The sequence below is a fragment of the Diadema antillarum genome, unplaced genomic scaffold (genome assembly GCF_040938485.1).
Source record: "Diadema antillarum isolate AM-2024a unplaced genomic scaffold, OU_Dant_1.0 scf00000040, whole genome shotgun sequence".
Taxonomy (NCBI): domain Eukaryota; kingdom Metazoa; phylum Echinodermata; class Echinoidea; order Diadematoida; family Diadematidae; genus Diadema; species Diadema antillarum.
Window position 1 is genome coordinate 1,668,246 of NW_027270929.1, and position 11,010 is coordinate 1,679,255.

The window sequence follows — 11,010 nt, forward strand, 5'->3', positions numbered from 1 at the left end:
GTTTTATTCTTTTAACCGAAGACAAAAACGAAATGAAAATAATAGCAATGCCAACAACTACTTTATTATTATTCCAAATGCCTGTCTCCTCAACCTTTTGTGGGTAATGATGTAAGAAGATCAGCGCGACATCGTAGACATATTACTGTATGCACATTTCCAAACCCATTTTGTGATTTTATCCAGGCATGATGACATAACGTGACTTGAAGGCAGCTGACCACTTATCCACCGTTATCAGCTCAGTACTGCAGATTACAGTACAGGAATTGTACTTAATAGGGTTAAGTACGTCTGCCGAGCTGCCTGCTAAGTTGACTTAGTCCAAATCTTTCCCAAAATCCGTATCATAGCAACAGAAAGAGTCGGTGCCCGAAGTGTCCAAACTACTTGTTCCAAGGAACTCGATGGACCCACGTGCTCTGGATGCTCACGAGCTGTCGTCAATCGTTGCCATCAAAACCTTGTTTTGGTCAGCTATCGTCTGCTTCGATCGGCATCGACATACACAAGGCGGAGTTTCTGCCCGAGTCTGGGTGAAGTTGAGGAGAAAAGAACTAAACTAGTTCTCACCCTGGCCTGTTGTCTCAGCAGAGTGTTGATCAAACACCCTTTGGTCGTTCTCTCCTCTAAACAAATACAGGACAGTTAAACTCAGATATGTGTAACTGAGCTCTGTTCACAATAGTTGAGAGGGCCAAGACGCATGAGTCAAGATTGAACGAGGGACCAGTAACTGTGGTAACTAACGAGGCTGCGCCGGGCAAGTGAGCTGGGCCTTCTTCAAAGCTTCCCCGTCAAAGAATGAAACGCCCCACTTTCCTTGTTATTGATTGATTTTCAATTGTCCTGGAAAGCTTTGGGTAATTCTTGTTGTGCACGCGCTATACAATCCCCCCCCCCCTCCAATTCAATGCAACAGTGGGATGCGCCTTGGTTTTCGCGCATGCAAAGATCAACAAAACCGTGGATGTCGGAATGGTGTGTTCAGATGCTACGAAAGTGATTTGTTTTGACACGAATACAGCAACAATTTGTCATCTAGTGTTTATATGATATTATCCGCACTCTTTAATGTAATACACGACACATCCACAGACTTGACAGATGCACATTCAACAAACATGACTCCAATAAACTGATCATTTACTGTCGCCTGCACGTTGTAGTTTAAACTCAAAGATGGATACTTTACACGCAGATGAAACGAAATGCAGAACGTGGTTTTGATTATCTTTTGTGTGTGTGTGTGTGTTCATAACACCAATATATCACTAGCTATCTTATCAGTTATCATGTCGCTATAATTTCCAAAATTTTGTCAAAATGTTGATGGGTCATCGACAAAGCAATTCATGCAATATGCGTCCTGGATGCAAGTAATAAAGTATCCATTACAGAGAAACGTTACTAGAATTTTGTTACAAACGACTCTTATACATCTAAACACACACACACACACACACACACACACACTTCACCTATCTGAACACGCCCCATGGCAAAGCTCTTAGAAGTAAATATAACTGGATCCATAAATCTATAAGCGTTCAAGAGCGGTACAAAGAGGGGCTTAGAGTCTGTACTATCCGAATCCAGTTCAACAGGTCTTGTTGGTGGGGGTTCCAAATACAATGTACTTCATAAGCCCAGCGGGTTGTCACCCTTCCAAAAGAGTCTAATAACCCTAATTAGGATATACCGCAGTGGAATACCTAGAAATTTCTTCTGTATATAGTTCTTTCTTCCCCTCACTACATCTCCTCTACATCTTCTCTGTAATTCTATTCTATACTACCGCTGTGAGAGATACTGCTACTACTACAATGACATATACTGCAATAAGAGCCTATTACTCCTATTTCCACTCATATTTCTACCGAATATACTCCTATTCATATAGTATGTGCTACTTCTTCAACTTGTACTTCGTTAACCACGGCAACTATGCTTCATACCAGTAGAACTACGCCTTCGTGAAGTCCTCTAGAACCATCGCTGATTTATGTAATTACGACAATTAAACAGGCAACAATGCTAATGATAATTTCGATAATGAGAATTGGAATGTTGCTGATCCTGCTGAAATAATATATGGATCCTCATGGTGGAGGGAGAACAGTGTTAATTATTTCTGTTGTTACTATTGTGGTCAGAATGCCGGTGGCCACAATAATCTCTCGTTGTATTCACCTTCACCATTGTCCACTGCACCTGCGTCAATGTCTCACCACTGGCAAGACCCATTGTTATCATTTTCTTTTCACACCTGTAAATATGTAAGTACTCGATGTCAGCGAATGGTCGAAACAGTTAAACGCAGCTGGTTTTTTGGCAAACTTCGAGAAGAATAGGAAATCGATTTCTCTCATAGAAACCTACACACGGAGCGGCCGATGGGACGTTTTTGGCCTTTGTGTCTCGAGTTCAGTGAGTGTAAGTGAACAGCGATTTTATAATCAAGAGTGACAACTTTCTTCCACCCTAAGAGTGTATTGAAAGGGAGAGTTGTATGCTGATCGAAGAAGCCTCAAGTTTTCGTCACTGCGTCACCATAAATATACCCACCGTTATATGCATAGCAACAGGTTAATCGACACTCAAGTGGACTCCACGACGGGGGTTCCTTACGTTGCTTTCACCAACCCCACCCATCCCATGATTTTATGACTGCAACCTGTTTTGTGGTGCACTATCTGCGTACTATCTTAAATATAAATGCACCGGACTCTCTGTTTTTTAACAAACGGCTATCTCTTGAGCCGAAACAAACAAAATATAAGGTCGTTTCTTCGTCGCTTAAAAGCCAGTACATTTTTAACATGTCCTTTATGATTCAATGTATACAAACCACTATAATGCCAGCTTCCCATAGACTTTATGAGTATCATTATTCCTTTTCTTTTTCTGTGTGTGTGTGTGAGTGTGTGTGTGTGTGTGTGTGTGTGTGTGTGTGTGTGTGTGTGTGTGTGTGTGTGTGCGTGTGTGAATCAATCTAACTGTTGAGAGAGACACGTGCGATCTCATTTCCATGAAACAGGCATTGAAAACGCAATCAACATTCCTCGATCGAGTTTAGATGGGGACAGCAACAGAGACGGGAACAAATTGATGCCGAACTGACAAAATCGTAAAAAAATAAAAATAAATCCCGTTCTCGAGATAGCAACCTTTAGATGCATCGTACATTTCTTTCCTCAAAAAGAGAACATGAGATCTTGTTCAAAACCAGCCAACTTTAAACTGAAATAAAACTTACAAGAAGATATGTAATGGTGATTAGTGATGATGGGAGGGCAAAGGAGAGGTACAGTCCATTCAAGTTAGCAAAACTCTCAAGCATATCAGGTGAAATGCATTCCACAACAATAATCTCTCTCGTAGTACTTATTGCCAATGACGCAATTTGTTGACAACAACTGAACTGTCCTAACGTGCTTCTGTTTGTCCGATTATGATGCCCATCCTTGCCATTGTGAACAACAATGTGTCTTCCAGACGTCCTAACAAAGGATGCGTAGTGACTTGTTACAGGATCTGATTGAATGAACATGAATGAGATAGCAGCTAGCCCCCGTTGTTCACCAGCCTTCAAGCCCGCTGGATTCAGAAATGGTGCTATTCATGTCCACGTTCTATTCAAGTCAGTTTGTGGCTTCTCATTGTATACGCTGCATAACATGCCACCGTTACTTATTCCTATTGAAAAACTTTACGGACACACCAAGAAATCCCTGTTATATCAAACTATAAGACCAAACAATGAAACATGCTACACTGTTAGGCCTATATAAAACTAACAGTTGCGCTGGTATTTGAATTTCGGTTGCCAAGCATCTTTATTCCTCCAAAATACATTAACAGTCAAATCAAACATACGTTTCCCCCTGGAGAAAGTAAACTGACAAGATGATGTCCTTAGACAGCACCTGTAGTATCAAATTGAGATACAGCAGAGGCATAGGAACATCGAAACGTATTATTGTTGCTGATGTTTTAAAGATTAAACGGAGTCCTGCCTGGCATGGCGGGCAATATTTGCGCGCCATGCCAAGCATAGAGAAAAAAAAAACAGAACGTAGATTAACAAAACACACGAAAAGGAGAGACTTATATGTTACATTTTAGATGAATATTTTAGTGCTTAGATTGAATTTGAAAACGCTTTCAGAGACGTACATTGTATATGCATCGCAGCAACTGTTTTTATCTAGTCGAAATAAAAGCAAACATGCAACGTACTGAAAAACAAGGAAGCATTTCTCTTTTGTATCCATAAAACAGTAATGTTTCAAAGGGCTTTGCATCTGGTTGAGTAATAAGTAGCAATTTATTATAGGAGTTTCAAAACTATGCAGGCAAGTTGTGTATGTCTGCCTTCTTCAATTTAACAGACGGTAATACACATCAATTTTACGTGTCTTATACAAGAGCACAGGATGTTATTAAGCATACACGTGTGCACTACGCGCTTCACAAATAATTATAAAAACACTCAATGCATCTAGAAGACCCGCTGGGGATCAGCAAGGCCAGGTAGAAGCGTGAATCGTCGCATAGCAATCAAACCTTCGACGTCTCGCAGGCGAACAATGGCTACAAAATAGCCACGGCGTACAGAAGAAAAAAAAATCTGGAAAAGACGGCTGTTACTCAAACAAAGCAAAAATGTGTACTCGACGCCCTATGCAGGAGGCAAATTGAAGTTTACACAGCGTCTGTTTTACGGCCCCGAAAAGTCATCAAGAGGTGTTTGATTCGACTATTTTGTTTGTTGACGACGTAACATCTACTTGTAACGCCTTTCCTAACTCAGTGAGTCTGGGCGATGCGCGCGGAACTATAGCAAATACGTTAACGTTTTATTACGAGTGTGTCGTCTGCGCTCTGTCTTATCCATGATCGCACTGTGAATTTCTTCTGTATCTTCTGAACCTGAATTTGCCACAGCAGAACACACAACACCAAGTAGGACAGGACTTTTTTCAGGGAGTCATCTTGAATAGAATTTGGGTTTGTTGAAAAAGTGACGGAGAGTTATTGTGGCACAAGTTAAGAAAGGCAGCTTTCATATCTTCATTTACATACAGAGTGAATTCTCTACCAGCCTAACGCCCCCATGATATTTTTTTTTTTTAAAGAGCAGACTCAACGAAAATCTAGGTTAAAAGTACAGGCCAATTCAATTCGTTTCATGACTTCATGAAATAAGTGGTCCATCCGTTTAACTATGTCCTCACACAAATCACGGAAGTTTTTATTTTTCTGAAAAAATTACAACATGCTACACAAGAGTTATACTTTTCAAGCATAAACGACAACGTTTCTTTGTTCTTTTTTGTATTTTTTTTCTTTTGTCAGTGCGATGAGTACGTCAAAAGATGGCGCTGCCTATTTTAGTCCATCAAAGACGGTGCAACGTGGGTAAGCGAGTCGACCTCCCCGTTTTGAAACTGTAAGATTTGCTATCTTCAGTGGATGGTTTCTATTACATGTACTTGTTTTCGTCGCGGTTACCCCGGCATTTTCGGCATCTCTGTGTTGACCGTTTGCACGTATGTGGAAGTACAGGTTCTACATTCTACTCGATCCTCGTATTCTCTTTTCTTTCTTTGTTGATTCTTTCAAATCTATTTCTGACTTTAATGATTGCTTGTAGGCCTGCAGAATTTGTGTTGTCGTGAATGTCAGGCTGTTTATGGTTGTCATATTTTCTGTCGATTGTCCTAATCGGGTTTTTTTTTTCCGAATCCCAGTTACCTTCTTTACATATCGTTATTTATGATAGTTGATAATAAACGAAATAACCTCAAGCCAGGTGCTCCCTTGGCAATGTCATGATTACATGAAGAATTTTTGTTATTGCGGTTGGTGCATTTTAGAGTTTATCAATTGCTGTATTCTTCAATGTCTCCCTCGTTCCCCCCCCCCTCTCTCTCTCTCTCCTCTCTCTCCCCTCCCCCCCCCCCCCTCTCTCTCTTTCACTCATATTATTCTCTTGGTCTATCTCACTATTTTATTTACCCTTTTATCTGCACTATCTGTCTTTTTACAAAGTTTTATCTGTGTATTTATGTATGTATTCGTGTATGTATGTATACAGTATGTATATACCTTTCTATCTATCTATCCATCATCCATCTAATAGCTAAAAGCTGTTATGCTAAATGTAATAAATGGTAATTGGTGATCAGCTTATATTATTTGGGTAAGTCGAATTCCAGTCAAGGATGTATTATTGTATGCAATGAAACAATAACATTGTTCTATACAATGCTAAAGCCTATGTCTGATGTCTGTGACGCGTACGATACAATGTGATTTGGGGAAGAAGGGAGTAATAAAATAGGGAAATTATGTTAATGGTCGCACTAAAAAGGTTGGGTGATGTTCGTTATTTCGAAGATTCGTTATTCAGAAACACACAAATTCCCTCTTAAGTAGAGATTCGTTGATCGGAAAATTTGGGGCGTTATTTCAAAGGTACGTTATTCCGATAGGTTCGTCAATCCGAAAATAAAGACCATGCGACTTTCGAACCTTCGGAATAACGAACCTCTTTTCATTTTCCGATCAACCAAACTTCGAAATAATGAACCTTATTTCATTTTCGAAATAACGAACCTTCGAAATTAACAAACCTTCGAATAATGAACCTTCGGAAGAACGACCTGTAACCAAACTGTTTGTACGTGGAACGTTAAAATGTTCAAATGTGGTATGTTAGAATGTTAAAATCACTGTTGCAAATTGTTCCATCAAAGATCATAATAGGTCCATACGTATCGTAAAAGAAGTAAGATTGTATTCTCAGTGGAACAGCAGTTGTATTTGCTTTCTGCAGGCTCTTACAATTGTCATCTTGCGTGTTTGTTTGTTTCTTCTTCTTTTTTAAAGATTTGTTGAAGACTATAGCATTGGAGACGAATTCATATCACTTCTTCGTTCCCACGCTTTTACAACATTGGTACCATTTTCACGCACTGTTTTGCGTATCTGGTTATAAAGGCTGACTAGGTATTGTTCCCTCGAGTTTTCTTTTTCTATATTTGGTAAAAGCCATGCATTCATGTATCTGTACACCGAATGTCTCGCTTGGTCGTGGCACATCTATTTGCAAGGGAGAAAAGCAATGTAATCCTCTGTCAGAATTAGAGATGGAGGGAACAATTCACATACTGCCCCTACTCGTGATAATAATGAGATATCCAACACAAGGTAAAACTCTTAAAAGATGAAAAGCCGTGCAATCTGGACTTCGATGATAATTCACAATGCTCTATATACACCTACACATACCATATACACGTACACACATTTTGAAGTCAAAGATGGGAAGGGCTTCTTTTGTGACTACATCAAGCAAGAATTCAGCTCCATATCATTTAAAAACAAATAGAAAGAATCCCGAGGGGGAATTTCAAGGTGGATAAAATCGTGTGTGTGTGTGTGTGTGTGTGTGTGTGTGTGTGTGTGTGTGTGTGTGTGTGTGTGTGTGTGTGTGTGTGTGTGTGTGTGTGTGTGTGTGTGTGTGTGTGTATGTGTGTAGTGACGGAAGGGATACATGTTTGGTAACTGATCTCTATGTACCTAGAGATCAGTGGGTACAGTATGTGGGAGAGGTGGCTTTCTCTCCATTGAACATCTCATACTAGTTGTGTGACGCTCTCTATTGTTCTACAGCCAAGGACATCTGTGTAGGGAAGTGGCACTGTTGGGAAAATAAGAAAAACAAAAGCGCCACCTTCGAGGAAATCGCATGGCTGTTCTTGGCATGGTCATAACAGCGTTTATTCGTTTGTGTGTTTTAAGTGTTTGCTCCTTAACGAACGATGACAAACCTAGTCTTCTTCTTCTTCTTCTGATTAAGTCTGCCTCCTTCAATAGACTGAAGATTCTTGCAGACTGGTGCTATTTACATTATAATACAATTTATTTACAGATATTTACAAGCACATAGAAAATTTGACGAAAATACTAGCCACTGTGATCAACCGTTAGACGGTTTCGAAATGATCCCACAGATGGCGCTGAAACAATTTCTGACGACAGGGAATTCCAGTTCCTTACAGTTCTTGGGAAGAACGAATGGCGATGCGATTCAGTTCTCGAATATGGTACCTGGTAGGAGTGTGGTTGCGAGGCTCTCGTTAACTGAGTAGCCTGTTTGATGATATAGTCCTGTGCTGAAAGAGGAGTGAGATTATTGTGTATTTTGTACATCATAATTAGTCTGTCATTTTCTCTGCGCTGTTCCAGAGTGGTCCAATTAAGTTCTTGTAGCATTTTGGTGACACTCGAGGTGTTATGGTAGCGATTTAAAGTGAATCGCGCAGCTCTTCTCTGGACCATTTCCACTTGGTGGATTAGGTTCTTGGTAGATGGGTCCCAAACTGTGGAAGCATACTCAACAATTGGTCGAACCAACGTTTTGTAAGCTGTGGCTTTAACATCAGATTTTATGCGAAGATTGCGTTTTAGAAATGCAAGCACGTTATTGGCTTTATTGACAGTATTGTTAATGTGTTGGGTCCACTTCAAATCAGAAGTGATGGTTACACCCAAGTACTTCACGGATTCAACAGATTCAAGAGGGGCGTTATTTAGATGATACACGTGTTGCACCTTATTTCTTTTCCTGGATATTGTCAAAACCTTACACTTATCTGTGTTCAAATCCATCATCCATTTTTTCGCCCAGTCATCAATTTTGTTTAGGTCCTCTTGAAGATTTTGCGTATGATGTTGATTGTCGATGGTCATGTAAGAAATTGCATCATCGGCAAAAAGGCGAACCTTTGACGCGAGACCATCAGGCAAGTCATTGATGTAAAGTAGAAAGAGGCAAGGCCCAAGAACCGACCCCTGAGGCACTCCAGATCCTACCGCTACTGAAGAAGATTTAATACCATCCAAAACAACCCTCTGACTTCTTCCATTGAGAAAACTTTGAATCCATTTCAGATTTTTCCCCCTGATACCATAGTAGTCCAGTTTACGTAAAAGCCGCTCATACCCAACCTTGTCAAAAGCTTTTGAAAAATCCATGACTATAACATCCGTTTGACAATGGGAATTCAATGCGAAAAGGAAAAGCCATCGTTATCACTACAGGGAAACATGTCCAATCTGATCACTTTATTTGGAGGAACAAGATTTCATCCTGAAGCAACAGAAACACACAAAACAAAACAAGACAAATTAAGCTGGACTTCCGGCAACTACAGTATACATGTATTCCCTCCTTGGCGTAATGTTATTTTCTGGCTCAAGTTAAACAATATCAACTTCTTTATGGGGCGCGAATTATCTCACAATCCTCTCATTAATAGGTTTTTACATACAAACCTTCACCAAAATATCTCTTTACAAGAGCAAATTCGAAAGAAGAAGTAGAAGTTCTCTACTTCATATCTAAGTATTCTAGAGTTGTAATGAGTGGGCAATGAACCCTTTTAAAATGGAATTCTATCAGCTGCTGCAGACCTTTCAAATACAAACATCTCATACAAACACTTGTTTTACTTACGGATGTCAAAACTTATGGGAGAATTACAAGGTGATGAATCTCCTCATTCTCACTTTATGTATTCTTGTGTATGATATCCATAATTACTTTCTGAAAACACGAGAAATGTGAAAATATTTGTCCCCCTCGAGGTTGATTCACATCATCATCACTTGCATGTCCGTTCTATGTTGCACATGATTGTCTTGACTAATGTCAATTTGAATGAAGAATGAAATTTCTTTTTAATTTGATAAATCTGCTTCAACACAAGAACAAATCATTTTATCTAAAGAACCCACATCTTTTGGTCATAAAATATTTTTTTCGCTCCCATAAAAAAACATAAACAATATCAAATCAGACACACTACAGACCACTTTTTTGGAGTTATCTGACATTTATTGTCATTTAATGCTGAATAAATTTGTATAGTAGTATAGAAACATTGTTTACAGTATCTACAGTATGAATATACAACATAATATACTTAATATCTACATGTATCTATACATACTATACTCGTAATCACACACTAGGATTACTCTTTCCTGGAGCAAGTTCATACGTATAGTTAAAAATGTGTCAACAGCTGTACAGTTTGTCTACCAGTTGATTACATTATCAATTCTACAATTAGATGGACATTGAATGTCAAACTAGACATGAAGAGATTGCTAAGTCTGTACTGCTGCATTAAAAGAACTCTTAAGGCACAAAATACATTTTTTTCCAGGACCAGAAAGCGACATAACAACCCATTAAAAAAAAAAGAGTTCTTTTTTCTTTTTAATAAAATCATTATCATTTGATTATCATCCTTTTAACGCACACTAGGCATGATTGACTGGTCTACACTTTGCTGGCAGACATGTGTGACACGAACATGTCCCCATTTCTGTACAGCAACAGAGCTGTGTATAGTTAGTCACCATATTGTGTGTGGATACCTCCAAGCTCTCCCATTTCGATGGACAGAAGCGAAATTGTCTGGTGCACAGTCCCAAGCTATTGATTGTCACACGAGAGCGCTACACACCTGACTAAACAGTGGGTTAATCCGTCTAGTGAGGTAGAATTTTCAAACAAGCATTGTTGTTTCATTATAATTTCCTTCTGAAGTACCAAAAAAGAAAAAGAAAAAGGACACGTACAACAAACATATACGATTAATCAATCAAAAGTCAATGAGCTCACAGGTCATGTCAATACATAGCTTACCTGAGTTCTGATTTTCATGTTTACAACAAAATCAAATAAAAGCACAAAAAGTCACACAAAATTGCTAGAATATAAGTTAAATTATATTGGTCCAGGTGACGTGTATTTCTAACAAATAGATAAAGTGCAGCGGCTACATATCTGCACATACACACATTTTTATACACATGTTTTACAAGTTGTAAATTAATGTGTACACACACAGCAAGTAACAATACAGGTAACAATACCTTTCAAATACTCATGGACGGTGTGTAAGCGACTTTTATTACTACAAAACC